At 38.1% G+C, this 12,952-nt stretch overlaps 1 protein-coding gene across 9 annotated transcripts in view; it reads left to right on the forward strand.

Moving 5' to 3' along the window:
- Positions 1 to 12,952, forward strand: part of RARB (retinoic acid receptor beta) — a 329,788-nt gene that overhangs the window by 28,104 nt on the left and 288,732 nt on the right. The window contains exon 1 of one of the 9 annotated variants that reach the window (XM_065051586.1): positions 12,583 to 12,732. The exons of 7 other annotated variants lie outside the window; for them this stretch is intronic. The gene's annotated coding sequence lies outside the window, so the exon portion shown is untranslated. Of the gene's footprint in view, positions 1 to 12,582; positions 12,733 to 12,952 lie in introns of those variants that run through there. One more of the 9 variants, XM_065051583.1, reaches the window with a different exon arrangement.

The raw sequence follows: 12,952 nt of genomic DNA on the forward strand, positions 1-12,952 counted from the left end.
TACCAATGGATATTGTTTTGTACCGTTGCATTCAGTGAGACTCATGAAATTCAGCTCTGTTTGATTAGATGGGCCGGTAATGCTGCGGAAGGTGATGTGCTGGGCTGGTTCTTCACAGGCTCGAGCCCCAGATGCTTTAGGCAAGTAGTTTTGCAGTGTGTGTCACTCTGACCTGCCCCTCCAGCTGCCAAGCAGCAGGAGTAGTGAGGGCTGGGCTTCAGGGGGAGCGTAAATAGCATCTGTGTGCAGGGGGGTGGTGTTTGAAACATCTTCCTGGTAAGTGCAGTAATTCCTACCTCATCTTACAGACTGCACATAAGGATTACAATTTCTTCTGCTTACTGTGCATTTACTGAAAGCGCTGTAGCAGATCCGTGAGGTTCTGTTTTGTCTTTGAATTGTAATGAGTGGTTTTTCCCTACAACGTTGTTGAAAAAGTAAAGCTCAAGCTATTTAATGCTTTTTGAAAATATGGCTCTTTGTGAATAGGTAGAAATTAGTTTTAAACAACTGCTTTTTGTTGAAGTATGATTTTATTTTAAAGAAACTCGGGCATATCATTGAGGATTTCCCCTTCAACAAAGGAAATTTTTCTTAAACATAAAGGGGGAGGAGGTAGTTTGTGAGTGTGTTTTTTCTTCCTTTTTTGAGGAAATTTTAGTGAAAGACACTGTAACCACTTATGCTGTTTAGTGAGAGCATTGGGTATATTATGCCAGAAACAGGAACTGTCTGATGAACTGGAAAGAAATGAAATTGTAGGGATCATGTTCCAGTAGGGTTATAGATCCTGTTCCAAAGCATTTACATACGAAATGAATTTCAAGCTCGTGCATTCCTCATTGGTTTTAACAGAACTAATGAAGGACTTGGCTGCATTTAAGTGCTGTACTGGTTGTGGCCATAGTAAAGTGTTTTTTTCATTATAGAGTGCTACAAACGTAAAAAGTCTCCTTAATGCGACTTTGACAAGAGCACAATGGATGTGGAAAGAAGTGGGGGGAAGTACCAATCTGAACATGAAAGGCAGGTTGTACCAGGTGAGGACTTCGGTGCTGGGTGAAGGTCACAGTCCAGCCTTGCACTGTGGCACCCTCGTGCAGTCACAGGGTGATGCTCTTCAGCCCAAGGCTTCCAACAGAGAGAGTTAAGACAAATGGAATGTAGTTTTTTAGCAGGCTGAGACCTTCTTAAACACCCCAGAGGTGTTTAAAAGATGTGTAGATGAGGTTCTTAGGGACATGGCTTAGTGCTAGAGTTAGGTTATGGTTGGACTCGATGATCTTAAGGGTCTTTTCCAACCGAAATGATTCAATGATTCTAAAACATGTCCAATAAAATGGATGCCGTTTAACTTGGAAACAATGATGAATACAAGGAATTGAAAGGCTGTTAAGATTGGAAGAAGGAAGCTAATTCAACTGAACAAGCTCCTTTAGCTTTTAGTGCTACATTTGAACGCAAAAGAATTTGATTTTATGTGTTTATCTTAAATTACTTAAGGTATCAAGATCCATGGCTACTGGTAGTTCTGCTCTTCTTCAGATTTCAGAGTGAAATCTGAAAAAATTATTATGTCCTTTTCATGTTTTAAGAGAGGAACCAAGAGAGTCATTGCCTATACATACCCTGAATGCCCTGCTCATAGGTATCTATAACATATTGTATGAGGAAAGATAATATAATATTATATAAATAATTCAAATACATATAATAAATATAAATATATAAAATAAATATAATAAGCATTTTCCCTAGATTCGAATCTTGCTAGGTCTGATTATCTCCTTTTTATTAGAGGTGTTTTGTTCTACTCTTGGTGTCTTGATTGTGTAAAGCTCTTAAGGATCCCTTTCTTTTAGTGCAGGAATGTAAAGTAACCTTCTTAATACAAGTACAAATTTGGCTTAATGTTTTAGGTTGTAATCTCCTTTGTGTTTAAAAGTCTTTGCATCCTTTTTCATGCTTTGTCTCTATTAAAGAACAGTTTAACTGTGGGGAGGATGCACATAAGTCATTTGCTCTGAGGCTAATATTGCTGTTTCCCTGCAAAAATGTAATTTGTGTCACTGCATATTGTGCTCCTAAATAATATTTAATTCTATGACCTCAGTTCACTGTAGCCTCCCAATTGTCCATTAACTCTCATCTTCAAGCAGAGGCAATCTTTGCTGCATGGATATTAGGAAGAATGCCTGATAGAACTGAAATAGGTTTCAAAAAATATGATGCCTTGCATGTTTGGCTCCTCCTGTACCATTCCTTTTATTAATGCTAATTAATGCCATGCAAGCTAAGAAAAGAAAGTTAAGAATTGAAACTGGGGGAGGGAAGGGGCTGAGGAGGAAGGAAGAGCAAACCTTTCTGACAAGCACACACCAGGGAGGTTAAAAATATTGTGTCAGATTGTAGAACCTTACTACACAATTGCTCTCATTTATTCAGTAATTAGGTGCAAATATGAACACCTTGGGTCTGTTTCAGTTCTTGTCACAACAAACTAACTTTCATCTCTGGTTGTTGTACAGCACTTAGATAAAACAGTGGTAGTCATTTTAGAAAAATGTGAGTTATCTGGACAAGTTAAGACATCATCATAACATGTTTCTCCTTCCACCTTTGCAACTTGTGAGAGATGGAACAGACCTTTCAGCAGCTGGCAAGCTGCAAGGTGGATTTGAATAAAATTAGTAACTCAAATATACAACATGTTTCAAAAAGATGGACCCAATTTCAGGTCATAGTGATTTCACGTTGGGTCCATCTTCTTGAAACACCCTGCAGTTAAAAGAATAAGAAAGGCCTCATGTACTTGGTTGCTGTAAGGAAGAAAACTCTTTGCATTGCATGGATCTATTCATTCTCTTGTTTCTCTGCAGTGACCAGCTCAGTCCAAGTGGTTCCTCCCTCTCTAATCTCCCTTCCCACATGCTTTTTTTGACATACATGGAGTTCAATGGTTAAGTTTTCCTTCCATGCCTGTTAACACTTCTAATTCCTTTTCACAGCTGCCATTTTCCAGCTTTGTGAAGCTCTTACTGTAGGCAAATGTTGCATGTTTGGGGCTCAGCCTAAGATTCAAAATAAATTTTATGTTAACATGTTGCTGTTCACACATTTAGAGCACATTTTAGGGTACACTGTAGTTAGGGATGAATCCACCTAACAAAAAGAAGGTGCAGAACATTTGAAGGATTAGGTTTAGAGCTGATCTGACCCATGCCATTCACTGAAAATGGTTTTACCTGTTTATCCCAACTCAGCATTTGGTCCTTATCTCTAGTTTTCTTCATGTCTTTATGCCTTTTACAGCACACTATTAGTTGCTTTGTGACTGAGATCATTATTAACTTGTTACAGCTCACTTTTAAGAGACATGTCAAATGCCAGCTCTGCTTGTTTTATTTATTTGGCTTGCTTGGCAGATTCTTAACCACAGGGTGTGGGATTTTATTCAGACAAATTAGCAAGCCTTTCTACTGCTGAAGTTGCCTTTAACAAAGGGTTTTACCGAACAGATTTGACTTCACTGACAACTGTTTTGAGATATGTGTAGCTGGTTCTGTATTGCAGTGGTTATTCTGAAACCTAATCATGATCAAATAATTTTGGAGCATATTATCTCCGTAATTGCGGGATCACCAATGACTTCAAATTTTTCTTTTTCCTCACTAAATAATCAGAATCATAGAATCACAGAATCATATTGGTTGGAAGAGATCCTCGGGATCATTGAGTCCAACCATAACCTAACTCTAGCACTAAACCATGTCCCTAAGAATCTTGTCTAAACACCTTTTAATCACCTCTAGGGATGATGACTCCACCACTTCCCTGGGCAGCCTGTTCCAATGCCTGACAACCCTTTCCATTAAGAATTTTTTTCCTAATATCCAATCTAAACCTACTCTGGTGCAACTTGAGGCCATTTCCTCTTGTCCTATCACTTACTACTGGGGAGAAGAGACCAACACCCTCCATACTACAACCTCCTTTCAGGTAGTTGCAGACAACAATAAGGTCTCCCCTCAGCCTCCTTTTCTCCAGGCTGAACAGCCCCAGTTCCCTCAGCTGCTCCTCATCAGACTTGTGCTCCAGGCCCCTCACCAGCTTTGTCACCCTTCTCTGAACTCTTTCTAGTACCTCAGTGTCCTTCTTATGATGAGGGGCCCAAAACTGAAAGTTATTAGCTGTACATGTACACTCTCTATTTTACAGAGAATTTTTGCTGCTACACATATAGCAGTCTACTCTGGTTCCCTTGGTCTGTAGGAAAGCCAGTCAGACTTCCCAGGGAAACTGTAGACACTTGGATGCTGTGGAAACTCTCCTGGTGATGTCACTGGGAGATATTCTCTGCATTTCCCATAATGTTTCATCTAGAACTACCACAACAGATTAATTAACAACTTATTAATAAGTAACAGGCACAACTGTTGATCCTGAAGCCTCATCTCAGGGGAGTGAGATAACCTATTGCTAATACATAGCAGCTCTGATTCACTCCTTGTTTGCTTCTGGTGTCTTCTGGAGCTGGTAATTCCCTATGGCAGGGCCACCTATGGTGGTGCCACACTTGAATCAGATGCAACTTTCCTAGTCAGAAACCAATGAAGAAGAATGAAAACTTAGCCCAGAGATTTTTAGGGATGTTGGGCTTTTACTTTTGAAAAAAAGAAGTGTTCAGGGGACAGCTCAAGTTTTGAAAAGAATATGGATTAATACAATGTACTGTGGAGCCATATTCAGACCAGTGTGTTAATTATAGCTGACATTTTTGTAGTGGGTTTTGGTTTTATCTACTGTATGGTTTTCCACAGAAGTGCTAAAATCCAGCCAAAGTGGTGACTGCAGAACTTCTCTGCCTGTCATTGTATATTCTGATTTTTACTGGTACTGACAGATACATAGCAGAATAACCCTGTGTTTAATACAATAACCAAGCACATCTTTTGGGCTGAATTTCCATTCCCTTGCTATCTTTATTGGAAGCAGGATTTGCATATTTAGTTCTTTTAAGTTATTGAAAAATACATCCCTTTAGGTTTGACAGCTTCCTAAAGAATATTTTAGATTTCCCACACTGGTTGTGGGCCATATGTTTGTACTAATTATATAAGTGAGACATCACAGAACTATGACATGCTTAAATGTTCAGGGCTTTAAAGACTTACACAAGTGCAGGCTGGCTTGGGTAGGTGCTGGAAGAAGAAAAGAGGAACTGCAGGTTTTTAGCAGATGTTTGTGGCTTGGTAGGGTTATCTATTGTCTTTATCTCCCTCTAAGAAGTTGCTGACACTTTGAAGCATTTATCAGACTGTTTTATGCCACTATAGTGCAGGGAAAAAAAAAAAATAATTCCTTTTTGCACCTATGGATATCTCTGAGATTCATTACATGTTAGATCATATGAAATGTTGAATGCTGATGGCATCATTTTGCTTTTTGGAAGTAAACATTGAATGCGTGGCTGTAGCTGAGTGTTCCTGCGCTTTTTTGTGTGCTGTGGATGTTGCTCTGAGGTGGAGTGACTTGCGGACATTTTATTTTTTGTAAGTTAATGAAGGAATTAACTAAAATTAAAAAACTGGAGGGGGGGAAAATAAATAGTGGGAAGTTCAGAGATATAAACTAAGGCCTAAGCACCAAAGAAGGGATTTTATGAGATACTTTTCATTAATATTGATGATCGATTATATTTTGAACAAGTTTTTAGTAAAAAAAAAGTCTAGTTTTTGCTAATGCGGTCATTTTTTTATTGTTCCAAGAATCAGTGATGCATACAATGGTAAAGATAGTGTCACAGAAAGTAAATTGCGCAAAAGTTTTGTCTTTGCAGTTAAAAGTGAAATATGTATGCAGGCTATGCACACAGAGCTGGTAAGCCAAAATTATGTCTGTATGCTATTTCTGTACATTTAGCTTTAATGCTGATGCATATTTAATTGCTTGGCCTGTTTTCCCCACAGCAAGATGTGGCTGTCTTCCACTGCAGTCAGCGCCTCGAGTCTGCAGCAGCCCGGTTTGACGCTGGCGCTTTGCCTATGAAGTGCAATATCCACATCTTTAAGTAGCAGGTCTATGTAGTCTGGTAGAAACCCCCCAAAATCCCCTCTGCTTTCAGAGGGGTGTTTCTGTGGTGGAGTTCTTGATGGGATCAGTTCACAGTTTTAATGGCTGTAGCTGTAATTCCTTTCCTATGGTGGAAACAGGGATATACTGTATTTTTCTCTTCTGTGCAGACAACTTCAACACGAAGTAAATCCTTTTATGTTGCCTGTCTACTTAAACAAGCATAGAAAGGTATTTCTGGTTTAATGTATTGAACTATTTCTTAATTATGATTGTACTTATGTCTTTCACTTCTAAGAGCTGACCTACACCAGTTTCTGCATTTCTTGTCAGGACACGTTTGGAAAATGGAATCACAAGAAGCAATTAGTAATAATCTTGCTGAAAGATAACTCTGCATAGCTAATTCTCAGGTGCTTTGCCTGTGAAAGATGAGTATCACGTAATTTCAAATGGAACAGCACCCGTGGTTTGTAAGTGGAGTTCGAGTAGCTGTTCCATAGGAAATGTTTTTTCTTGGTTTTACTTGAATTCAATGGGAAAGCTTAGGTGATTAGTACCAGTAAAGACAGGAAAAAGCATTAGGAAAAAGCTTTGGATCTGTGTATCAGCAGAAAGGTATGTGTGAGCAGAGGAGTAATCTAGCTTCGTGATATCATCTTTTCTATTAACTTGTATATTTTAGTCAACTAAAGCAACTTTTTAGTGCTGGAGATACCAAATAATTTTTTTTTTCTTTCTTCTGTTGGGCTTGTGTCCTGTTGTGCTGTTTTCTGTATTTTGTGTAATACTATAAGTTCTTACTGTTTTATCAAAGGATAGCAGATTGTTTCATTTTAAATTAAGAAATCCCTTCAGATTATACATTTTCTGCTCAGCTGCAGATTAACAGTTTTATCCAGTCACAATTGTAGGGTATATTGCCAGAAGATAATTTGTTCCCTCTGTGTCTCAGTCATGCTTATTACCTTCATTTTATTATATACTTGGAGCCTGTGAAATCATTTCTTAACTGCACTTAAAGATAGTTTGTGTAGACAGCAAAATTACTGTTCCCGCCCTCAGGATCAATTTGTAATGTGCTTTTATATAAATATTATGTGCTACACTTCAATATTGTTCATAGTCCAGAAGATAACTGCTGTGATGAGTCTTATTTAAGAAGCATGGTGAAAACGGAATCCAGATGGAATTTGAAGAAAAAGGTACTTAATTAGCTGTGCCATAATGCCACCGTCCTGTCTTCAGCAAGACTGCCAGTGCCCCCAAAGCTGCTTCTTGCATGCGGGAAATATGGGTTTTAGTATGTACCCATTTATTAAATGTGTTCTGGGTGGTGTTTTTTTGTTGTTTTGGTTTGGATTTTTTGTTGTAGTTTTGATTATGTTTTTGTTTGTTTTGACAACCAAAAAAAAGACACTGACTCAAAAAGATTCATAAGGGAGGGAATAGGAGAGAAACTGAAGTGGAGAATAAAAGAAATATTGGTGGGTAGTCAGGCAAAGACATTGAGAAAGAAAGAAAAAAAAAGTGATTTGCATGGTCTTAAAGAAGACTGAAGGAAAGAAAAAGGAAAGGAGGAAGAATTGTCAGAATACAGAACAAAATGAGGTACAAACTTTCAAATCAAGCACCTGAACATATTGGTCTGTTAACATTGCCCTGCTTGTCTTCACTTTTCATTTTTGTTTTTCCCCTCTTCTTCTGTCACATATACTGGAAAAACAGTTTACTAGATTGAGACCAGGAAGATACTGAGCATTGCAGCTCAGAGGTACCTTAACATCTTTATGTTGACTGCCTTATGTACATTTACTTAGGTTACCAAGGAGATATGCTCACATGCATTTAGTTATTTCATTACCATCTTCCAGCTTTATGTTGAGTAAAAGCATCATCAGATCCTCAACAGAAGATATCTTTTTTTTACCTGCATGAAATATTTGGGTAGGAAAAGAGGGTATTTCTTGAGAAACCTGATGTGTGGTAGCCCCATAATTAAGTTGCCACACACCATTCTTACCTTTTTTAAACCTTTTCACCATTCCTGCTGAATGGGTGTCAGGTTTTGAAACATTTAGCACATAGGAGCATCAACCTTTGCCAGCTGAGGTAAACCAAATTTTGTAGCAGCAAACTGTTAAGTTGTGGCTCATAATAAGATACAATAAAATATCATCTGTATTCATATGTTTGTTTATCATTAGCTTTGCTACAAATAAAACCACAATTTCCCAGTGCTGCATTTGAGATATGAGCAAGATCTCCAAGGTCTCATTTGTTAATTTTAAAATTGCAGTTAGTTTCTTTATTTATCTATACGACTTTCCCTGCCGTTACTCTTGATGTGGTACTATGGATTTCAAGGAACTCTTGTGCCATATAATGCTCTATGAGATATAAGGGAGCCTTAAAGCAATCAAAAATTCACACCCCTTAACAAGTTTGCTGGAACGATAGGAAACCTGGGTTGCTCTGGCACTGTTAAGTCCTGCTAGCCTTATAAATATTTGTGGCTTTGATTCTTGTTTAATTTAAAGTCTCTTTGTATTTCTTGGCAGTATAAGTGAGCCTTTAAATAGGAGTAATTGTAACCTGGACCATAGGTCCATGTTTGAGAGATGCTTGTGGGAGTGGCATCAGTGCTGGTGCTCAGAACCAGGCTGCAGTTTTTTATGAAGCTTGCTGTAATTGTCTTTTTGACTAAAATTCTCTTTTTGCTAGTAAGTATTTATATTTTGTTGTGTTATTCGGGCAGCACATGTTCTACATTATGAAAATAATTTGTTAAATTACATTGATTTGTTTTGATTGAATCTGTGCATCGTTGCTCCTTTTGTCTTCAGTCCATTAGAAGGCAAAAGTCAATGTGATTCATTCCATTGAATGAAATCCTTTGATTCTTTCCATCCCTGTGTTTGTGTGTCAGCTTTCCCAAACCTTACATTCACTCGGGAAAATATCTCACTTGCAGTCTTCTTGAAGTTAATGCAACTGCATGAGAAGCAGCTTTCACTGATGAAGCAGGCCCAGGATTGTCTTAAACATGGAAACATTAGTCTTATCTTAAATATTAAAAATTAAATATAAATTTTATCTGCAAGTTTTCCCAGAACTTGAATCTTTGAGATGGTGCATTGCTTTTATAAGCCAGTACAAGACATTTGTAATATATCCAGAAAGTACTTTGTCAGAACTATCAAATGAAGAGCTATGGTAAAAGACTTTTCAGTATTAACTTGTAATTGCAATTACAATTTTAAAAACCTTTGTTTAGCTATGTAGAGTGTTCTTGAGAGAATATTACATGGTGCAAGTTTGTTCCATAAAATGTGATTTGTCATATGATTATTATTTTTTTTCCCTTCAAAAATGGTGGTTTAAAATTATACCTTTTCACAGGCTGGCTAAGTAACAGTGCACAGATGTGATGCCTTTTGCTCCTGTTTCCTTTCTCAAGAGCATGGAGGACAGGAACACCCAAGGGGATCAATGGAAAGGAAGAGCGGGAAGCTTGAACTAAATAGGCAGGAAGAGTTGGAGCAAATTTCTGCCTGTATCTTAGGCTGGCACCCTCTTTCCCTCTTGGGAAGTGCCTCCTTCTTGTCTGGTTGTGGTGTGGAGGACAACAACGTGGTAATCACTCTCTGTGATCACGTAAAACAAGGCTGCGTGTTGAGCCTGAAGAAACAGTCCTGCTATTGACTGAAGTAGTTATCCGTGTGACGTAATTTAATAGAAATTCTGTTTATAATTTTAAAAAATTCTGGAAAATCACTCAGGAAACACACCACCAGGAGGGCATCATTGCTGGGTTTATAAAGTTAGATGCTAAGAAATAAGAAAATAATAGATTTAAGGCATCAACAGCTTGAATTCAGTGGACATGAATGCGGCTGTTGGTTGCTGCTGTAATAATTTGTTAAAAAGAGTGGTGCACTGAGAGTCTCATTGTAGCTCATTCAAATCTTCAGGCCACACTACTGCATTCTGTGATGCTATGGTTCTATGATCTCGTCTAGGATAAACCCGTCGTGTTTACATTCATGTATTTCTTCCATGGAAAAGGTTTCGGGTGCTAGCTGAACTCGGATACCTACGTCAGTTTTGATACCTGTTAGCCTGGATTTTTGACCTAGATGGATAAACATTTGGTCTTGCTGGCTGGTAACAGATAGATGTGGTTTCTGGACTGACACACAAAATATACATTGATAGTCAAGCAGTAACTTCTCTGGTATTGACAAGCTGTTTGGGTTACACGTGTACAGATGTGTTGTGCTCTGCCATGACATTTTTTGACAAAAGAATTCATCTGTAATTAATTTGTAATGACATTAGCTTAATTTTTAAGGATGCTCTCATACCGGATTTTAAGATAATTTGTAGGGATATTTTAATAGCAGGTTTTTTTTTGGTAGACTTGCTGTATTGAATCAATTTACTGTTTGGTTGTTGGTATAGATTTAGACAGACGCTGCATCCAACACACAGCAGAATTCCCATATGTAGGACTGTACCTGCTTGGATGTCTTTTATTTATATGTTTTCATTGATTTCTTTGTTCTGGATGGATTTAAAGATGCCAAGCATAAATGCACTGAGCTGCAAACCTGTGGACTAACAGCTTTGGACTAAGGTTTGTAAAGATGATTTTTTCTTTCAGAGTTTTACTGTATGCTAGATGCTGAATTAGAAGTGAAAATGATATGAAAGCAGGATCAGCCTTTACTGTTGGTGCATGAGTGAAGAACTAGACTGCGAAGTCTGATTCTTGACTGAAGTCCCCTGGCATCTTGGTAATAACAATAAATAAATAATAACAACTGTAGGGTGGCGTGGAGACAAGGAATCATGTAGGGTTTTTGTATTTGTATGCATGATAAAATCTGTGTTTCGAAAGATTGAGTTGTCCATAGAGGCTCCTTTTTTGGCCAGAACAAGCCTTTGATTTCTTGTAGAAATCAAGAATTGATTCAGCCCTTTGTGTTAAACTCGGGGGATAGATCCAAAAAGGCGATACTTACCTATGTCTTGCAGGAAAATAATTCCACTTATGAATAGGTACCAAAAATACCTTTGTTTTTTGAGCACTCCAAAAACAATTAACCAGTTTCAATACTGCAGCTTTGATTTGCTTTAAAGACTGATATTCTAGTTTCTGGAGAAGGTGAGGTAACATATTGCTTCATGTTTAAACATAATTTTGGAAACCTAAACACAATTCAAATGTCTAATAATGATACTACATATTAAAATTTTTGAAAAATTCAATACATGTAAATATTAAATTGCTGTGCTGGAGAACAAATTGCAGGGTTGAGTACTTCTCTTGGTAACATGATTTACTTGAGTGGTTCTTGTCATTCTCTTGTGAAAAAGTGAAAGATCTACTTTGTATATCTGAGGTCAGGATTGTTTAAGTCATGAATACTTTTAAACAGTTATTGCATATTTAACTGTGGAGTGGACAGCACTCTTTGAAATAACAAAAGAGAAGTTACCCAGTAAATAACATTATTTTTTTTTTTAAAAAAAAGAGGTTAGATTACTGTAATCTGTTTAGCTGATATTTCCTCATAAGCAATGTGAAATGTATTCTTGCATTTCTCACACTCGTGGTTCTACTTGGGTGTAGGAAACCCAGTGATAAATTAAAACCCGTGTGCATTTATTAGCTGTAAATCATCTTATAAAAAGTCTTGACCAGCAGAGGGCTTCTGTCCCTGGGAAATAATCCCTCACGCTGATATTGCCGGGGAGGAGGAGCTGCATCCCCACACATTTCACAGCAGTTTTCCTTCTCTTGTGGTCCTGCGGAGCGGCGAGCCCTGGGGAGCTATGCGGGATCCCGTGTTGCCTTCTCTTGCCTTCAGGTTATACATGATGCTGTCTCATCTCCTCAGGGCAGGGGAAAATTCAGTCCTTCTGCAGCGGCCACATTTTAATTATGTTAAAATGATTTTCTTGTGGAGATGTAGATGTGGGGACAGGGAGAGATGTTTTTAAGATCTTTCGAGTCTAGACTGTGGGATAAATATAGCTATTAGTGGTCAGCTTACAAAGAGATCTATGTGGTTTTAAGGCAGAGCAAAGCTTTTTTCTTTTCATCCTGCTCTGGCACAGAATGGTATCTGATAAATTCTTGCTCTAATTTATGTCCTCAGCCATGTGAAAGGTGTACATGAATGCGGGTGCACTCAAGCAGGTTTCTGTAATGGCAGGAGCACTGATCTTACACCCTACTAGAAATATATTGTGAATCTGTCTTGCTGCTTCATTACAGAATATTCTTCTTGACACATAGTTTTGCATTTTACCTGGCAGGCATTACTCTTTCTTTTGGCTAGGTTTTGCATTCCTTTTATCCGCTTTATCTAGAACTCATCTCTGGTGCTTATTCTGTAACCACAACGTGCTAAACAGCCTGAAGTCAAATATTGCCACATACACGTCTCTCCTTAAAATACCATTAACTTCGCTGGGTGCTGTGAGCCACCCAGTCAGAACCAAGCTTTTCAGCTGGATGACTGGCAGCATATGGAGAGACAACCTCTTTTGGACACATTTGGTTAAAAAGATAGTGTTTGTTCTGCCTTTCTCTGTTCAGCGGTGCCTTTTTTTCCTCGGCAGAATTGGAAGATAATAGGATTTTAAAGGGTGAGTAATTGACCGATGACCACTTCCAGCCATAGCATTTTTCTTCATATTGTGTGGCCTGAGTGCTAAGGTGAGGCACAGCCTGATTTCTTATTTCCACAGCTCACTGCACTAAAACCCATGGTGTCTTGGATGTTCTGCTGGCAGCACAGGGAAAACAGAAAGATATATAACTGGTCTGGGTTGGGGATTATTTTTATTTGGTGTTTTTTTTTGTTTT

Source organism: Columba livia, chromosome 2 (assembly GCF_036013475.1).
Source record: "Columba livia isolate bColLiv1 breed racing homer chromosome 2, bColLiv1.pat.W.v2, whole genome shotgun sequence".
Lineage (NCBI taxonomy): Eukaryota > Metazoa > Chordata > Aves > Columbiformes > Columbidae > Columba > Columba livia.